Raw genomic sequence first — 21,397 nt, 5'->3', positions numbered from 1 at the left:
GAGTACTTGTGGCACCTTAGAGACTAACCAATTTATTTGAGCATAAGCTTTCTTGAGCTACAGCTCACTTCATCCGATGCATCCGATGAAGTGAGCTGTAGCTCACAAAAGCTTATGCTCAAATAAATTGGTTAGTCTCTAAGGTGCCACAAGTACTCCTTTTCTTTTTGCGAATACAGACTAACACGGCTGTTACTCTGAAACCGGTTTGTAGGACTGGGACTTTAGTTTGTGGGTTCTGTTTCGGAAAACCACCTTGGCGACATAGCAACCTCAATTGCTTTCATTAATGGAGTACTAGACAATGTCTGGTAGACACTGAAAATATGCCATGACACTACTGTCCTTTTAGCAGGTATACAACTATGAGGAAAACCATAGCTAAAGGACAATGTGGAGATTACTGTACTTACAGCACTGGCTATTATTTAAAGGAGCAAAACAACAAATGGATATTTTAATGCATAATTTATGGAAATATGTCATGTTTTAATGCCCTGAGCCCACTATACGGCTCATATCTGTCTGTCTCTACTATAATCTAATTGAATCCATGTAATGTATTTCTAATTTGTCCTTCACCATAGAAGCTAGGCATTATTAGGTGCTATTCCCAGTTTACCTGGATGTTTACCTATTTTCTACCCAGATGTTTTTTCTACTTCTAAAATGCTAAACATTTCTATAATCAAAATTTATTAAGTCCTATGTGCATTTTTCTTTTTCTGTCTCTTGATACTGTCAGTCTTTCAAGATGTAGTTCCTGGTGTTGGTTCATTGCCGATAATTATTTATATTTTAGCCTTTGTCCCTGATTTCTCAGTCTGAGAGTTTAAAGAGCTATGGCATACACCAAGAAGTATCTAATCAAGAGATGAGTAATCAAACAAAAAGCTTTTTGGGGAGGAGTGCAAATGGAATGAACCATACTGTCTGGCTAATTATTGTGTTTCCTGTTCTCAACCTTTAAATAGAGTTCTTGCAGAAACCAGAATACCTGCCCATAGCTTGCTGGGTTGGTTATTAAATAAGTGGAAGCTTTGTAAAGAGGGAGTGGTGGGAGAAACAGCATAAAATTGATGATGTAGAAAGGAGTTAAAGTATACACTGTATTCATCTCTTCCAGCCTTGGTTGTCAGGGTGCTAAACTCTCTGCAAGTATTTGGGTGGGTGGGTGTGTATGTGGGGGAAACCTAACCATTAATTCCAAAGAGGTGTTATCAGAGGCATCAGGGTTTGGCTGTAAATTTGACTACATTGCTGTGGTGCGCAGAGAAATGAGTGAGGAAATATCTGATTAAAGTGTGCACTGCTGCGGAGGCAACTGAATGTTGCCATAGCAATTGAGATGAAATGTGCAAGAAGTGAGATAATTAAATCTAACCCCTTTAGTAGTTTTGACAGTCAATGCACTGCCAATAGGAAAAGTTATCTACAGTGTTAAAGATAAAACACATTCCTCATGGAAGTAGTCCTTGCTGATATTTTGTTGTTCCCTTTCTAAACACATTGCTTCAGGTAACCTAATCTGAATGTTCTTTTTAATAATCAAATACAGTTTTGACCTTGGTCTGTAACTGCTTAGGACTTTCCTGGCTTATTGTATCATGGGAACTGGCTACACAAAATATCCAAAATAACCCTCCCCTCCTCCACGTCCCCGCTTACAGTACAGTAAAGCCAGGACTGTCATGTTTTAGCTTACAATTCAATAATATCTAGAACGTGCTGCCCTCTTCAGGAGTTGGCGATTAAAAATACTTGATTTTGTTTATTGATTCAGAAAATGTAATGAGCAAATATGAACTAGAGCATCTGGTGAGTTTCTTGAACTTTGTAATACCACAACCCAAAGACAGAGACTAGTTGCAAAATGAGTGGAAAACTGTGTTGTAAAAAAAGGTCTTATCTTACTGGCACTGGAAGAACAAGATTAAAGCCTGGGGCTGTCACATTCTTTAAGGGGATATGAAAGTATTTGGTCAGTGGAAACAAAAAACTAAGGACACCCCGGAGTTGAGATTTTTAAAAAATAAATTGTTCTGTATAATACCAAGTAACTAGAAATTAAGATGTTGCATGGCTTAAAAAGGACTCTCTCATTAGTTTTCAAGCTAAACTACTCATGTATGTAATTACCTTTGAAATCAAATGAAGTTATGCCTGGTTGTGTGTGTGTTTGTGTGTGTGTTTAGGGTGGAGGGAATGGTTTCTAAAAATGACTCTAGTCCTGTGTGTTCAGCCACAGGAAGAACAACCATTGCCTAGTCTGAGTGCAGGGATTTTCAAAGTAACAGTGCTGGACCAGCTGCGGGGAATCAGTGAATTCACCCCAACACACCATAGGGATAAACTGAGGGAAAACAAGGCCAAAGTCTAGCAGTCAGAGTCGAGGAGCAAGGATCTCTAAGAAGAGCACTGGGGCTGAGAAGAGAACTGGCGTAGGGAGGGTTTCCTTTTCCTCTTTGAAACTTGGCTGAATTGAGACATGTTGAAGTGTCTTTTACCTTTCCTTTTGCTGAGGGCTACCCTGTTGTCCTTTCCCTCAGTGGCCAAACGTAGGGAAAGATTCTGTGCTACATCTCACAGGATTGAATGTTGGTGAGGGTGTGTGGGGTGTTGTCTGTACTGACAGTTCTCAGGACTGTCACAGTGTATCATTCATAAGCAACACTTTCTTTATTTCAGCAGATCGTAAAGGATGTTTAATATCTTTTAATAGCCATCTAAGGAATATTCTTATTTTAATCTTTACGTAACGTTTTCAGTCCAGTACAACACGTTTCCATCCTTTGAAAAGGAAAATATTGGGTCTCATCTGCCATTTATGTCACTCTAGTTTTATGTCAATATAATTCCATTGATCTCAATTTTACACCATTGCAAAACAACATTAATGTACCACTGAGAATAAGGGTTGATTTTTCAAAGGCACAAAGGGAAATTAGATGACCATCTCCCCACTGAAAATGTAACACTAGAACCAAATTTTCCAACCAGTGCACAGACAAATCCTAATGGAAGTGCAATCCCAAATCACGAAGGGATTGTGAAATAGTCTGATCGTCTGCACATTACAGGCCACAGAACCTCACCCACCCACCCATTCCTGTAATAGACCCATGACCTCTGACTACGGGCTTGTCTACACTGGCAATTTACAGCGCTGCAACTTTCTCGCTCAGAGGTGTGAAAAAACACCCCCCCGAACGCAGCAAGTTTCAGCGCTGTAAAGCGCCAGTATAGACCGTGCACCAGCGCTGGGAGCTGCGCCCCTCATGGAAGTGGATTTATTACAGCGCTGGGAGAGCTCTCTCCCAGCACTGCGCTGCAACCACACAAGCCACGTTAAAGCACTACCGCGGCAGCACTTGAGCGTTGCTAGTGTAGACTAGCCCAAAGTTACTCAAATCCTGATTTAAATCGTGATTTAAAGACTTCAAGTTACAGAGAAGTCACCATTTACACTAGTTTAACCCCCCCCCCCCCCCCACACACACACACTTCTCACAGCCGGAGGAGCTGCTGGCCAGCCCCAGCAATGGCCCAACCCCCAGGCCACTGGCTCCAATGCTTTTCCGGGCTGTTGGCCTGACCCCGAGCCAGCCTGAGCTGCCCCAGCCCCTGGCCATGAGCAGAAGCTGAGCCCCCTCCGACTTCAGGGAAGAGGAGAAGTGAGGGTGGGGCCTTCCAGCAGAGCGTGGGCAGGGCCACAGTCTGGGTTAGGGCCACCCATGCCCCCACTGCTCCCCTGGGAAGGCTGTTCCAGAACTTCATTCCTCTGATGGTTAGAAACCTTCGCCTGATTTCGAGCCTAAACTTAATCACCAGTTTATATCGATTTGTTCTTGGGTCCATATTGGTACTTAACTTAAATAACTCCTCTTCCTTCCTCGTATTTATCCCTCTGATGTATTTATAGAGCACAGTCATGTCTCCCTCAGCCTTCTTTTGGTTAGTCTAAACAAGCCAAGCTCTTGAGTTTTCTCTCATAGGTTAGGTTTTCTTCCTTTTTCAAAACTGGCCCTTACTGCCTAAGTACATGTAATATATGTTCAGATCTGCATTAAAATATTGATCTGCCCTTTCTACAATAGATTTGTTTCATTTTTGTTTTGCTGCTGATGCATTGTGTTTGGCAGTTAAAATCCCTATGGATGAAGGCATAATAACTAATAACATTTTCTTTGCTTTCCAGGGTATTTATGGTACAATGATGAATTTCTTCTTTCCCAGAATGGTAAGCAGAAAGCTATTTCTACCTCTGATAATACTGAATACAAAGAAGAGAAAGTAAATTGTTATAATAAAAGATTGTATATTTATTTTTAAGCAAACTGACAATCTAATAATTATATGGTATACAGAAATATAAATATTTGAAAATTCAAATCCTGTTCACTAGCTAGAAGAGTCCCACAGACTATTGCATTTATTTCTAAAGACACATAAGAATTTACCATATCTTTTGGAAATGCTTCTGAACCTTGAGGTGTTCACCACTGAGGTTTTCTGCATAATTTATTGTAATATATACATACCCACACACATAAATATGGTTTACATCCTGTCAGGAGAGAGAGCAAGTGTATCTCTCCTTTACCTGAGGAAAGGTGAGTCCTATACAGTGTTTCACTGTGCTGAATTGTATAAAAATTGATCCTTATTTGTGTTTCACTAGGGCTTTGCCACATCTGTGAATTTAAAATTGTATGTTTTCCAAAAGCAGACATCACTTCTTCTGAGAGAGCTGCCTGCTATCATGTTGTTTAAAAAAGATGGTTTCAGTTGTCATTCTCTGTTTTTTATGACTGAAAAAGGCAATATTTATTTTACCCCTTGATCACAACGTCTTTACAAAATAAAAAGAAAAATTCATCATATTGTACATGTAAAGGTCATCCTAAAATAACACTTCTGAGCAAACTATACTGAATCCTATGAGTGTGCTGCTAGGAGAGACATTTCCAACAGTTCTTTGGGCATTCCCTTTATAAAGGAATTTCTTTCCACTCCATAAAAATGTAGTTTGAAATCAACATAAAACCATCAAGAAGTGGAACTACTGTTAAAATGGGAAGAAATATTACTGGAAAAAATATCCCCTCCGAGCACAAATTCAAACTTCAAATGTGACTGCTTCTTAGCGTTATAGCTGAAAGACATCCGATCTAATCCCAGAAGGAACTCAAAATCTGCTTTTAAAAGGAGATTATTCAAAAAATTTAATGCATAAGAGCATAAAAAAATGAAGGATTAAAATGAGTGCCCGCCCAGTTTTCTGTTGTCTTTGAAACAAAGCAGAAGGGTTCCAGAATTCAAGAAAACCCACAGCAAGACACAAGTTTAAAATGAACTTTAAAAAAATGATGATAGGGTTTCCAATTCACAAAGCAAGGGACTTGTTCTTTGGAACTTTTTTCTCCTCTTAGAAAGTAAAGCCTGCAGGTGAAGCTGTTTTGAACACACTTGTTTTTAACCAGTAGATCAAATCACTTGATAATAATGATGAGGTTCTCTGCTTTGTTGATAGTTTTACCTGCTTGCTAATAGTGGGTGTCTCAGCAGTATCATTGTCAAGGATATGTTTTGGGGACTGTAATTAAAGGGAAAAAATAATCATGTAGAACTAACAAATAAAAAAGAGCAGCTCCAAGCAGACATGAGAACCACATTTAACCTCCTAAATCCACAAACAAACAAAAAATGCTCAAAAGAACTGAAGAGTAATTTTTAATCAAAAAGATTAACTATGTGACAGTTAAGTATGTTTGGGATTAAACCATCAAAGAACCTGTCTCTTTTGTGTATATTTGCCTATTAGCAGTAGGTACGTGGCACAAGGATCATATGTAGGCTGAAGCCATAGACCCTTGCACTACATATAAGCTTTTCAACAGTGTTCCTCAAGCAATAATATTGTCAAAGGTAAGTGTTTACCAACAGAGTTTGTCCATGTGTTTACCAACAGATTTTGTCCACTTAAAACAGTTTTAGCCTGAGGCTGAATATGCTAGGAAAGTGGCGGAAGAGAAACATTTAATTTAGGCTGAAAACAAATCTATTCAGTTGGCATCGTGATTGGGGTCAATATAGCTATAAGTTTGCAGGTTAAGTAAAATTATTATTACTGGTTGTGTGCCAACAGTGCGCTTTGCACTATGTAGAACAAAGAAGGGACAAGAATTCTGCCCTCAAGGGTCATATGTCTTATACAAACAAACAAAATGATACATGCAGTGCACAGGGTGATCAGACACTGGTGCAGAATACCAAGATAACACTTTTGGGAGGAATAGGTTTTATAGTTATAACCATATACCCATCCCCAAATATGACATTTTGCCTTTGGCTCCCAGGTACAGAATTATAATGCCGGTTATGGATTACCAGTATGTAAACATTAATTCAAACATAAATGTATTCCCATGTTGGGTATCTATTGCACAAAGAAATTGAAATTGAATTTGGCAGTTAGTATTTCCTTCAGTGTGGCTGGACATTTTAGCCTTTAAAAGGTGCTAAATGTCAGATATTCAAAGAAAATAAAATATTGAATATAATTAATCTGCACTTTAACAAAATGCACTTTCCTTGTCATCCCCAACTCTAGCTGTGCTTAATGAATAAAAATTAAATGCACATTACTATGAATAGTCACAGCATCCTGTTTTCAATAAAAAAGGCTTTTTTCTCTGTTAATAAATTATTTGTTACCTTAAATTAATGCTAAATATATAAAATTGTAGCATTTCATTAAATATATAACCATTTTGTTTTTAAATAGGGTTTTTTAAATTCCACAATTGTTTTTAATCTGTGAAAAATTGCAAGTTTTTTTTACATCAAGTGAGAATATGAAAGAACTGCTAACAAAGAAGAAGGCTACTGCTGCTATGATTTCTTGAATAAGACAAAAAATTGGTTCTCACTTTTCTCTCAATTAAAACTCCATGCAATTATTTGTGTAGATTATAGACCTCTTTTGGGATTCTGGTTTGATACAACTTTTTGGTTCATTTCACATGAATAATATTAATCTTAATTAGCAAAAACAATTGATGGGCTTTTCTCTTTTTTTTATCAGAGGGTTCACTCTGTGTACTGATTATCATCACTAGATTATCCTGATAAATGAAAACTTCTTGTCTTTTTAAACAGTAAGCTAAATATGTTATCTATCCTCAGGCTTGTAGCTTTTTTGTTAGACATCATCTTGTTGAGCTGGAGTGGCTTTCTTGACGAGTAGATGACCCCTTTTTTGTCTAGAACCCTAACATTGCTGGGCATTATGTCAGTTTAGATTCTAACTATTTATGACCATGCATTCAAAGTTCAACTATGCAAATCACAACTATTAAACAAAAAGACATAGCAGATTTGTTTTTTAAATATATTACATAGCTCACAAGGTCAACACATTTGTTTTCTCCATTTTAAAATATAGTTTTGTCAGTAATGATCAGTAATGATTGAAGAGATCATCACCTTTTAACATTTTATTTAGACTGAGTCAGATAGAACATAAACATCTTTTCCCTCCTATGCTAGAAAAATAATCATATGGAGTACAGCAAAAAGAAAGAGATTTGGGCTGAAGTAAGAGAGAGAGAGCTGCCTGTGAAAAGCCTAGATTCACTGTATAGTACTAATATATATTCTTTAAGGGGTGCAGTTCCACCATTATAGGGAAGTATACATGAATGCCAGGCCCAAATCTGTCCCCAGCCTATAGGCAGGACAGCACCACAACCCCTCAGTGGTTACTATTTCAGTTTTTAGGCTACAGAAGGGCCATGATCCCAGAAAAGCCCCTCTCCAAGAGTTTATGTGGAGCTACATTAATTTAGTAGGCATAATCACATAGCTCAGAATTATTGCCCTGACCCAACCCCAGCCACTACCATCTCTATAGTGGACCCCAGCTCTACCGCATCTAAGAATCTACCTATACGCAGTGCAGTGAAATAGTGGCCATTCTCATATGATGTGAGCAATCTACAGCTTCTATGCCCTGAGTGCATTCTGTTCTATTCAGCTTAGGTTCCATACCACATCCATCCCTAATAACATCTGAACAGCACCCTAAATGAAAATGTAAGGATTGTGCAATTGTGAAGGGAGGTAAAAGTACAGAAGCTCTTTGGGGTAGGGCCTGCCACTTACTATGTGTTTGCAGAGTGACCAGCACAGACTAGGATTTCTATGCACTACTATAAATAGTAATAGGACACAGTAATAGTCTTGTCCTCACGTAGAGCTTGTTTACTGTTGTCCAAATTCTTCAAATAAAAGTACGACAAAACTTATTTCAAGAACTGACAGAGAAATATACTACATAGCAAAACAGAAACCTACAGAATATCTGAATCTGTTTAGATACAAGCAAAAATTAATACTAATAAATACAATTACCATGGCTTAACCAAAGGGAGATTTGACTCTAAAACTATGACTGTGAACAATTTATCTACAATTTATCACTCTTCTATGGACCATAATTAATTATAATTAAAACTTGCCTTTTTAAGTATTAAATATACAGTGTTACTGTGTTTGCCCTTAAATCATATAATTCCTTCTCCTACTACACTGAACTGCTGCAGCATTATTCTCTTCTCATCCTATGTACGTGTGTGGTAAAAAGCAGATGTGTTTATTTGAGTTGTGGATGTTGCATGTTTATCATAGAAATATAATAGATAGATTAGAGTTTATGAGGAACATTTTTCATTCAGAAAATCTTGATAACATAACATAAATGATGCTAATGAGACTTGGGCAGTGTATATAATACCAAGACACAGAAGACAAGGATATTTTTCTTGTTAAATATACATTATTTGGTACTTTTTGAAAATGCAGAAATATATGGTATCTACTTTGTAACTCATCATGTGTTTAAACTGTTTTAGCTTTTTTCTCTGTAGCACTGAAAATTTGTAAGAATTAGTTTATAGTGGATAAGGTACTGAAGAAGCATTTGAGGGAAAGTTCATCTAAGTAGACAGCAACCACAAAAATAACATTCACGTATTAACAAAGGATCAAGGGCTCCATTCAGCCCCACCAGAAGCAGGTTCCATGGATTTCATTGGGTGTTGCATCCACTTATTGCAGGACTGAATTTGTTCCCATACGAAAAACAAACACTGAAATGGAAAATGGCTCACTGCACAGGACATTTGTTAGGGAAAGAGACAAAAAAGAACACAGAGAAACCATAGTTGTATTATCTCACTAGCCATAAAAGGCAGAGAAGATCACCTAAACTGAAATAATCCTACTACATCACAATTAGATTAGTGAAAAATGCTAGAAATATAAAAATAGGTAATATACTGTTAAGAATGATCAAATATAAAGTTTGTGTCCTAATATAAATAAAATGTTTCTCACTACATACATAAGTAGTATAATAGATAGGCAAAATTAATAAAATCCCATATCAACAGCAGTGTGCTATAACTTCTCTCAGTAGATCTAAATTACATACTTTTGTGTGTGTGTGTGTGTGCCTTCCTTAGATCAGGTCCCTATTTTTGAGCAGGAAGAAAGCTGGGAGGGAACATATGCTTCTTTGTCAAGTGAACATGCCTCACGTACTACTGATGGTGGATAAAGACTGCTTATTTTACTGCCCATAAAAATGGGGTTAATTAACAAGGAAAGGTTGAACTTTAGGTATAGTCTGTATTTTCCCCCAAATAAATAATTAACTTTTTAAAGGGGGTGTAAAATACTTAAATTAGCTTGTAGTTGTGGGGCAAAGGGGATTTTTCAAATGCTATTTCCCAAGCTCTGATTAAATAAAATAACTTAATCTGAATCAAGAGTTGACTATGGCCAAGTAAGGATAGTTTTAGCTTTGTAAGGTACTTATTATATATCAGAAAAGTCAGTTTTATGTGTTAGAGCAAAATAATTTGCTTCAGCAGAGGTGAGGCAATTATGGAAGAAGTGATGTGAGCTTTTTAGTGCAGAGTAAAGCCAATTAAGATGAACTAATTGGACAAAGTCTTATTAGTGTGTCTTAGCCAATATCCATTCTGAGCAGATGTAGGACTCATTGACTTCAAGTTAATTTTTTTTAACTTAACAGCTGTATGACTGAGACCATGGGTAAAATCCTGGTCCCCTAAAGTCAAGGAGAGTTCACCCAAAATTATTTCACCCCATAGTTTTTCTAAGCAAGAGGGTACAGGGAGTGGAAAGAGGCTGCCCAGGAAGTAAGGAAGGAATGACTGGGATAAGGAGAGAGGTTAAGGAGAGAATATAGAGATGTTCCACCAAAATCAAGGTGAGGTGGGCTTGCACATCCAAGTACAGCATCTAAGCCTTATTAATTCTATACAAAGCATAGGAATTTACTTTCATTTAAACATCTATCCTTTAGTCAAACCATTTTGAAAGATTGCCCTTCTCTAAAGAAAGCAGCAAAGTCCATTGCTCTTGTGCATAGTCAAATATAAATAATATTTCAAAAGCTAAATTGAAAACATTAGCAATAAAAATATGCAGTGTATATTTCTTTCCTAGGAGCCAAAATGGAAATTGAATTCAATTGAGCCCCACTTACTTGGAATGGAATTCAATTTTAAAAAATCTCCCTGGATTCCATCCTGTGGAAAGCCCTCACAAATTCATCTTGGGGAGTTCTGATGTGGAGGCTGGCCATAGTTTTATTTTTATTTTTCTAATGGAATCCGGTTTCAGTGTTTAAGGTTATTCATAACTCACCTCTGCTGCACGGTTTTCACATATAAGCCGACTGAGGACAACTCGTTATTAAAGAAGGCGGCAGGTGTTCGTGCTCTGAAACATATTCAATAAAGAACTCAACAGGCTCACATAGGCTGCAAGCTCCAAAGAGAAATTAAATAATGAAGACAGCAGCTCTGCAACAGAGACCACTTCAGCATAAGTACAAGGACTTGTCAGATGATGGGAACTTCTGTTATATTTTTTAACTAGATTCCGCATAAGGGTGTTCGTTATTGATATGAAAATTGTAAATGAGAGATGGTCACAAACCCATACTTTGAGGAAGTCTGGATCTGGAGCCAACAGAGCACTGGAGAAATATCGAGACAAATTCTGGCCTGACTTGTATCTGTCCCATGCCACCTCATTTCTTCATTACTTACCAATGGGCTTGCATGTCTGGGCAGAGATTAATTCTATTATTATACTGAAGTTGGTTGAAGCATCTCATCCACACCAATTTCCATGTGCAATATCTTTGGAAAGTCCAGAGGAGAGAGAAGAAAAAAATGACCCTCTTCACTTCTTTAGCAAATATTTTTCTAATGCATGGAGATGCACCTTCTTTAGCTTTTTTCCAGACATGGTAAAAATTTAAAATACATGCTCACCCTGCCTTGGGACTTAAGTTTAGATTTTAATTAAATAATTCTAAATTGAATTTTTAAAAGATTAATGACCAAATGTAAGTACAGTCTTGCTCTTCCCAAAGATTCTGAGTTGCTGAACAATCATATTACAGAAAATGTCTTAAAAATGGCCCTTAATATGAGGAATCACAGAGTGTATTGGTTTTTCCTTTATTAAAAATGTTTCCTTGCAATCGTTATTTGAAGAAAATTGACAATTAATAAGAAACATCTAATACAGAGTTTCCTTTTCGGCAAAGGTAATTGTGGCCAGATCAAACTCCTAGTCAAGCCAATGGATAGGTACCGGTAACTTCTGTAGTGGTAGGACTGAGCCCATAAGACTTACTGGAAAATAAATTGTTAAGTGCATCCATGGTCACATTTAATATTTTTTAAAAACCTGAACTTTCACAAAGTATCTTTCACAAGTTTTCACAGTGAAGTAAAATAGTCTTTCAGTAACATACTTTTATTTAAAAACTCTTACTAATGAAAAAAATGCTACCAAAATCTTTGTGCCCACGACCTCTTCCTATCAATAGAATATATTCCTATAATATAAGCCCTAGAATTCTTGAGATGTCATAAGAATTTGGTTTAGCTTTTCTTTTAGGTGCCAGTTGCATTTTTTTAACAAATAAGAGAACTTCTGAAAATCTCCAAGACCATTTATAATTTCCACTCCACAGGCCTACAATTGCTCTACATCCGACTTTTCGAATTTTTATGTCTATTTATGCTTTTTACTTCTTCCTCTCCAGGTTAATCACATAGGCTCTGGTACATCAATTTCTAGCAGACCCAGTTACAGAAATCAATAAGTTAATATGTACTTTCAAAAAGGAACATTTACTCATTTTCTCAAAAAATACAGGAATTGGTTACAATACTAAACACCTAAGATGTCCCCAGTCCTGCAAACATTGAGGCATGTTAATCTCCATTAATGGGCATAAAGTTACTCACATGTTTAATTGTTTTCAGAATTAGAGCTAAGGTCCAAACTTGGCAAAAATTTACACACGTTTAGCTTTACAAATGAGAGTAGTCTCATTCATTTTAATGGAACATGTTAATATGTTTAAAGATAAGCATGGGTGTTTACAAACTGGGGCCTAACCTTGTGTTAATTCAAATAAAAAAATAACATGAGTTAAAAAACAAAACAAAACAGGTTCCAAATTCCTGATGCCTTCTATTCTTAGCAACAATGTTTTCCAAATCCACAGTCGTTATTTCATTTAAGAGGAAAAGAAAAATTCTTTCATATTATTCACTCACTAGGCATAATTGAAACCTCATTCAAATAAGTTATTGACTTTACCAGTCTGCTACTGTCAGCCTGAGGTCCCTTATATGGGTAATTCATACTTCTTTAATAGAAACAGTTGTCTGAAAGTTCAGCTGCAGCCCCCAAAATAGTCGGAATGGGGCTAAATTGCTTTTAATCAATCATGAAGAATTTTTTCTACAATTGCTCTTTGGAGCCTCCGAATTGCTGTTCTTTCATATTCCCAAATGAAGGCACAAGCTGACTCTAACTTTCTTCTCTGAGAAGCTAAACATACAACTTCATTTACTGGGTCCAAAACCCAATCATGTTACTCTACATCAAATCCATTACCATTTGCAAAAATATAATGCAACAGGCCAAATTCCTCTCTGCCTGTGAAGCTAATGAACTCAACAGCATTGCACTGGTGTAACTGAGAACATAAATTGGTGCAAAACATACACTCAGTGTTATGCTTATGGCTCATGCCTGTACTCCTTATTCAGGTAAAACTCTTATTTTAAGTCAAAGAGTGAGTTAGGAGTGCAAAATCAAATCTTCCATCTTTAGAATAGTCTCATGTCCAAGCAGAAATGACTATCTATTGGGTGCCTTGGAACGGAGGGTGAGCAAATAGATTATATGCAGTTTGAGACATTTCATCCACATAGACTTCCATTTGTAATATTTTGACAGAGTACAAAGAGGTAAATATAATCCTAGTATATGCACTATATTAAATATATATTAAAATTATGATTCTACAGTTTTAATTATATTTAATTATTAGGGCTGTCAAGCGATTAAAAAAATTATCGCAATTAATTGCACTGTTAAACAATAATAGAATAGTATTTATTTAAATATTGTTGGATGTTTTCTACATTTTCAAATATATTGATTTCAATTGCAACACAGAATACAAAGTGTACAGTGCTCACTTTATATTTATTTTTGATTACAAGTGTTTGAACTGTAAAAAGACAAAATAAATAATATTTTTCAATTCATCTAATACAAGTATTATATTACAATCTGCTTATCATGAAAGTTGAACTTACAAATATAGAATTATGGACAAAAATACTGCATTCAAAAATAAAAGAATGTAAAATTTTAGAGCTTGCAAGTCCTCTCAGTCCTACTTCTTGTTCAGCGAATCGCTCAGACAAACAAATTTGTTTACATTTGCCAGAGATAATGCTATCTGCTTCTTGTTTACAACATCACCTGAAAGTGAGAACAGGAGTTGTAGCCTGCGTCGCGAGATATTTAGTGCCAGAAGAGCTAAAGATTGTCCCTTCATGCTTCAACCACCATTCCAGAGGACATGCGTTCATGCTGATGACAGGTTCTGCTCGAAAACCATCCAAAGCAGTGTGGACTGACACATATTCATTTTCATTATCTGAGTCAGATGTCACCAGCAGAAGGTTGATTTTCTTTTTTCGGGTTCTGTAGTTTCCGCATCAGAGTGGTTCTCTTTTAAGACTTCTGAAAGCATGTTCCACACCTTGTCCCTCTCAGATTTTGGAAAGCACTTCAGATTCTTAAATCTTGGGTCGAGTGCTGTAGCTATCTTTCGAAATCTCACATTGGTACCTTCTTTGCATTTTGTCAAATCTGCAGTTAAAGTATTCTTAAAACGAACAACAACATGTGCTGGGTCATCATCCGAGACTGCCGTAACATGAAATATATGGCAGAATTCGGGTAAAACAGAGCAGGGGACGTACAATTCTCCCCCAAGGAGTTCAGTCACAAATTTAATTAATGCATTTTTTTTTTAACGAGCGTCATCAGCATGGAAGCATGTCCTCTGGAATGGTGGCCGAATCATGAAGGGACATATGACTGTTTAGTATATCTGGCATGTAAATACCTTGCAATGCTGGCTACAAAAGTGCCATGCGAATGACTGTTCTAACTTTCAGGTGACATTGTAAATAAGAAGAGGGCAGCATTATCTCCGGTAAATATAAACAAACTTGTTCGTCTGAGCGATTGGCTGAACAAGAAGTAGGACTGAGTGGACTTGTAGCCTCTGAAGTTTTACATTGTTTTGGTTTTGAGTGCAGTTATGTAACAAACAAAAAAAATCCTGCATTTGTAAGTTGCACTTTCAGGACAAAAAGATTGCACTACAGTACTTGTATGAGGTGAATTGAAAAACATTATTTATTCTGTTTATCATTTTTACAGTGCAAATATTTGTAATCAAAATATATACTTTGATTTCAATTACAACACAGAATACAAGATATATATGAAAATGTAGAAAAACATCGAAAATATTTAATAAATTTCAATTGGTAGTCTCTTGTTTAACTGGTTTCAGAGTAGCAGCCTGTACATCCGACGAAGTGAGCTGTAGCTCACGAAAGCTTATGCTCAGATAAATTGGTTAGTCTCTAAGGTGCCACAAGTACTCCTTTTATTTCAGAGTAGTTAGTCTGTATCCGCAAAAAGAAAAGGAGTACTAGTGGCACCTTAGAGACTAACCAATTTATTTGAGCATAAGCTTTCGTGAGCTACAGCTCACTTCATCGGATGCATTCAGTGGAAAATACAGTGAGGAGATACATGATAACACCCATTGTTTCATGTTCTCTGTGTATATAAATCTCCCCACTGTGTTTTCCACTGAATGCATCCGATGAAGTGAGCTATAGCTCACGAAAGCTTATGCTCAAATAAATTGGTTAGTCTCTAAGGTACCACTAGTACTCCTTTTCTTCTTGTTTAACTGCGATTAAAACTGCGATTAATCGCGATTACTTTTTTTAATCGCAATTAATTTTTTTGAATTAATCGCATGAGTTAACTGTGATTAATCGACAACCCTATTAATTATATATCATTAAAACTGGACAACTAAGAAAATTAAACATTTCATCAGAGGGTAAGCTGCATATAAATAAACTTAAAGTAACACGATTATATACCGAGATATAATATTTAGCACTTATCTTTAAGGCATTTTGCAAGTTTAAAAATCCAGTTCTGCACTTCTTGCACAGCTATAGGCTCATAGACTTTAAGGGCAGAAGGAACCATCATGATCATCTAGTATAACATCCTGCACATTGCAGGCCACAGGGCCTCACCCACTCCTGAAATAGACCCCTGACTGAGTTACTGAAGTCCTCAAAGCATGGTTTAAAAACTTCAAGTTACAGAGATTTCACCATTTACACTAGTTTAAGGCTGCAAGTGAACCATACCCCATGCTGCAGAGGAAGGTGAAAACCCCCCAGGGTCTCTGCCAGTCTGACCCAGGGGAAAATTCCTTCCTGACCCCACATATGATATGATCAGTTAGACCCTAAGCATGTGGGTAAGACCTACCAGGCAGATACCGAGTAAAGAATTTTCTGTAGTAACTCAGAGCCCTCCCCATCTAGTGCCCCGTCTCCAGCCATGGGGAATTTTTACTACTGGCAGTTACAGATGGGCCACATGCCATTGTAGCCAGTCCCATCACACCATCCTCTCCATAAACTTATCAATCTTAGTCTTGACACTAGTTAGGTGTTTTACCCCCATTGCTCTCCTCCTATTGGTTTCCATGAGATCTCTGGGTATGCAAGGGATGTCAGATTGGACCCTAAGCAATAATCCTCACTGTCTTTGTGAGGCAGTTAAGTTTTATTATTATTATTCAGATTTTACAGATGTGAAAACTGAGGTTCAGAATTGTTAAATTACTTGCTTTAGGTCACAAAAGGAATCAGTGTCAGAATTAGAACACAGGACTGCCTGGCTCCCAGTCTTGCACTCAAACCTGACATCTCTATGGGCTTAGGCCAAAGCCCACTGAAGCCTATAGAAAAAACTTCCATTAACTTCAATGGGCTTTGGATCAGGCCCTAAACACTTACATATTCTATAGTGATGCTTTCACATAACTGACATATTCCTGAAAAGTTCACTCTCATTTGGTCTTGGGACAAGATCTCTATATTCATAAATGTTTTACATATTTTATTTTCTATATTTAAGAGGGGAAATAAGCTTTACTCCACTTCATATTTATAACTAGTATTGCCAGGATCCACTGGCTAGCATACTATTGAAGCTAGTTTACTGCCAGGTTTCAGAGTAGCAGCCGTGTTAGTCTGTATTTGCAAAAAGAAAAGGAGTACATGTGGCACCTTAGAGACTAACAAATTTATTTGAGGATAAGCTTTCGTGAGCTACAGCTCACTTCATCAGTACTCATTCTAGTTGTCCCTTCTGCAATGAGACACGGCAAATCCCTATTTTCAGATCTAAATGACTATGAATTCACTGACTCTTTCTCCTGTAAAACTTTACAAATTAATGTAGTTTAATAAGCTGAGAAATGCATTAGGTTTTTAAATAAACCTTTAAATAGGGTAGTTTTAAATCAGAAAGATGTTTTGGTCTTGGAAAATTATGAGAACTAGTATTTGTCTAACAAGACCTTAAGACCCTGGGAAGAATTTTAAGGATTTTTATGAAGCTCAGTATGCATTCTTCGGCTAGGTTTTGGCATAGTTTCAGTATGACTCCAGTGCAACTCAATCAGTTTATTTTATAATTAAAAACTAGGAAATAGTAACAAAAATACATAATATATAGCACTCGTGTTTATAATAGAAACATCCATAAAGGAAGAAACATGTTCTAACTCTTCTCATTACCCCAAAGGGAATTGCATCTTTAATCACACAAAGCACAACGGCTTTCTAATTTTGTTTAAAGTGTTTCAGTACTTACAAAAACCAGATCAGGTTATTGTAAATCTAGAGCAAATTAGAATCATTGGCCTCTGCTCAGCTGTATTCAAGGGTACTATGTAAATCATAAATTTAATGGCATACTAAGACACACATCTGTTTCTATTTTGTAGAAGTTAATAATCTAACTACAGAGTATTTAAACACTACTTTCATTAACTGGAAAATTGAGAAAAATAGGAACTGCTATAAGTCACAAGGTGCTGTTGCATTGAACCAAGAAAACTACATTGATAAACTGCAAGTCTGTATAGTAAATAGTTTTCAAAGATATTTGTGTCATTGTCTATTGCCTGACCTTGTGCTGCCTCTTTCTTTCTCCTAGAAAAATGTTGCTTAAACAAACAGAGCAGTACTGCTAACTAAAGTCTGCACCTGCACATGGTACATATTAATCTATAATGTTAGTAACAAATGTCTTTCACAATAAGAGGTAGAAGATGCCTAAATTCCCCTGAAAACAAGATAGATAATGGTATAATGTGGTAAAAATACATGCATTTATTTTTACATAATTAATAATCTAATAATTCCAGCATCCTTAAATTAATATTCATTTCCCCCACTGCTTTGCAAAAAGATACTTTTTTGACCAGTGCTGATGAAAATTTTCTGTTGCAAAAAAGATTGATGGCTTATGTACATTTGTTTTTATACATTTTATTTTCTAGAATGTCTACCTCATCCCGGAAGTTTTCATATTATTGTCTTTATTGAACATAGTGGTGTAAACATACATACAATATCAGATGCACTCTACAGTTTGTGGCATTGTGCCAGTATAGGTCCTGATAGTGCACTGTGGCTCTGTGTGGGCAGAAGGGTCTCAGTTGGTGTGGATCTCATTGCAGAATTTGGGCCATAGTTTTTAACTATTGTTTATTAAAGTCTCATTTTTTTCAAATAAATATGTAAATGATTAGCCAAACAACTGATCAGATGTGTATATACTTATCCTTTCAAAAAAAATTTCAGTTGGGGTTGCAAGTGAGAGTAGAGTTTGGCCCCTAGCTTTGTGCAGTAATAAAAGACTTAGATGTCAAGGTTTACTGTGATAAGATAAAGCCATTATTAAGGTGACAGATTTTGAATGATTAATTCCATTGTGAACCCAGAACATAGTTGCAGTAAGTGGCAAAGTTCAAGCATGTAGAAGATTAAATTAAACACCCATTCATGAAAATTATAATGGCACAAATTATTTCATGATGGAAGAATTGCTCTCTAAAGAATCTATCAGAAAAGATCCAAGCCCTGGGAGGTCACAGATCTAGCTTCAATGCTTGCTCGTTTATGCTAAAATTGTCTAAACTACTAAACACTTTCCATTAGGCTTGGGATGCAGGGACTTGAATGACATTCATATATATAACTGTATGAATATATATCTCATCTCCCTTTTCAGTGCTAGATTCTATGAACTTCTATTTAATACCTATATAGACACATACAGTAATACAGTTTAGGGGGGAATTGATATATTCACCCTTTTGCCAGTACTGGCTCCCACTGGGGAAAGAGTGGATTGAATCCTTATGCCCAAGCATAGGGAACAGGGACAGAAAACTAGAACTAAAGATTCAAATGATGAGAGCAGTAAAACTTGGTGCTTGTGAACTTCAGTAAGACTCCATGAAAACCCCACAACTCCTGTGTAGTTATGCCTATGAAAAGCTTTCTAATACACAAAGTCCCCACATAGTTTTCAGTAGACCTCTTCAGCCAGGCAATAAAATTATGCTTGAGAGTGTTGTCTTACTGATATATTATAGCATATTACTCTGATTCACTATGTGCAATTTAAAAAGGTCTATTTTGGTGCTGATTTTCAACAGACAACAGCTAGTGCTTAGAATGGGATGAGGAGTAGCGTCTTAATTAATTATTTAATGTTTTTTAATATTTATAATTAGTAGTAGTACTAGGTAGTCAATCGATGTTCCTCCCAACAGTAGTGCTGTGTTAATATCACTCTTTCAACTGCAGTATTTTTAGAAAGGCATAACCATACCTTCAATCAGACGGGAGCAGTATTTGTCAAAAACATTGAGGTTTGTCAGAAGTAAATGCTCATTTGAAAAAAAAAAGAGGTGGAGTATCATTGATCCCTATACTTTAGTGATATTAATACCCTTGTGCTGCAGGTATTTGTAATGTAAAACAAATCATTACTGAAACAGATGCCTTTACAAGCAGTTTTTTTGAAACAAAATGACTTTTCTTACAGCTGTTAGAATCACACCTGGTGGTTTGACAGAAGCATAATAAAATGTGAGCTGGAAGACCTAACTTCAGAAGGAAATCTGGGTTTTATGCCCAGGCCATGCCGGTTGAGATTGATTGCAAAGCAGTAGTGATGTGCACAGTTGGTGAGGAGGAAGGATTGCCTTCACTGCTGTTTCCAGGCTTTCTGACCAGTGATCCACGATGCATCTCTGGTATCTGCTCCAGAGGGAACCAGTCACATAACTGTCAGTGCTACAATGGCAATAAGCGCCAAGAGGAAGAAATATATATATAAGGAACTAGATCATTGGCACAAAGCAGAATCAAAGCGGGCATAACGAGCCAACTGTAAATTTCTCTGGTGTGGGGGGATTCCTGGGGTGGCACAGGACCAACTCAGAGCAGGTCCAGGTGACAGAGTGGTTAAAACACTATCTATGCTTTGTCTAGACTTGAACTACCACTGGCTGGGAAGTCTAGGATAAATAAGGTCCTACAAGAATTGGAGAAAAAGAATCCTCTCAGGTTCAGCAGCGGTTCTGTTCTTTTCTTGTCATGTTCTTATACTGTGCCCATCACTGTCGTATCTGAGCCCAATGGTCACTCTGGTCCAGCTTCTTAAAGGTATGTAGGTATTGCTGCACTCAGTGTTGCAATACCTGTGTCTCATTTTCAAAAGAGATTTAGGCACTTACAAGCCAAAAATCCCTTTGACAGTTGACGCTAAGTACAAAAATCCCTAAATACCTTTACAAATCTGGGCTTCTGTTGCTGCTACTACAACTACTACATGGGCTTTCGAAGTAGCTGTGATGCCTGTACTCTGTTTCATGAGATGGGGAAAGGAATAGGCTTCTTGATCCACACAGTCACAGCTCTACCAGTTTCCCCACGGCACTGTCCATGCCTCCTCTTCATGGGCTTCTATCCCTTGGGATGTTCTGTGCTGTGGAACCAGAGCTGTTCCACTGTTTGAGGGCTTTTCATTCCCACTGATGGTTGGTGATGGACAGAGGGAATGTTTGAATTACATGACAAGCAGCTCTACGGAGGAGAGGTGGGGATAGAGAGAGAAAGAGAGAATATGTGTGAGCAGTTGATCCATAGGGTATATCTACTACAGCTAGGAGCACACCTCTCAGCCCTGGTTGACAGACTCACGTCATTCTCCCTGTCTGTACCTGGCCCAGGCCGGGGAAGCTAATGATCCAAACAGCGGACCAAATTCGGTGATGAATCCTGGTCATTCCACCTGAGGCACGTTGCACACACGCTAAGAGGAAGTTGGATTCAAGCTAGCATGTTAAAAATAGCACTGTGGATGTTGTGGCTTGGGCTGCAGCTCAGGCCCTCAAGCCTAAAGGGTCAGCTGGTCTTATACTATTGCTCGTATTTCTAAGAGCATGGTTCTACAATAACATATACTTCCATCATTTGTATTCCCAAATTTACTGCTCAAGGAATGATGAAACAACTGTATTGTCTTCTCATAAGGAATAATCCTGTTCTTGCTGAACAAAGTTGCTTCTAATATTACTAAATTAAAAAAATAATTTCTGCCTAAGAAACAAGAAACAACAGCCTTGTTGAATACAATTATCTTCATTTTCATGAAGCTATTTAAATTAGAAACATGAGTTTCTACAGTTGGAAAAAAACATCCATGGTTAAAATGTTTGAAGCCCATCAATCTCCTTAACCACACAGCTAATGTGTTCCTTCTGTTTTCTTTGAATGAA

General features: G+C 37.1%; 1 protein-coding gene across 7 annotated transcripts in view; it reads left to right on the top strand.

The window, feature by feature from the left end:
* The window catches only part of ADGRL2 (adhesion G protein-coupled receptor L2), a 469,695-nt gene that overhangs the window by 247,853 nt on the left and 200,445 nt on the right, over positions 1 to 21,397 (top strand). For all 7 annotated transcript variants that reach the window (XM_043553100.1, XM_043553104.1, XM_043553115.1 and 4 more), the window contains one exon: positions 4,199 to 4,240. The gene's annotated coding sequence lies outside the window, so the exon portion shown is untranslated. The remainder of the gene's footprint in view (positions 1 to 4,198; positions 4,241 to 21,397) is intronic.

The sequence above is a fragment of the Chelonia mydas genome, chromosome 8 (genome assembly GCF_015237465.2).
Source record: "Chelonia mydas isolate rCheMyd1 chromosome 8, rCheMyd1.pri.v2, whole genome shotgun sequence".
Lineage (NCBI taxonomy): Eukaryota > Metazoa > Chordata > Testudines > Cheloniidae > Chelonia > Chelonia mydas.
Note: the sequence above shows the minus strand (reverse complement) of the source record. Positions and strands in the feature narration are given on the sequence as shown.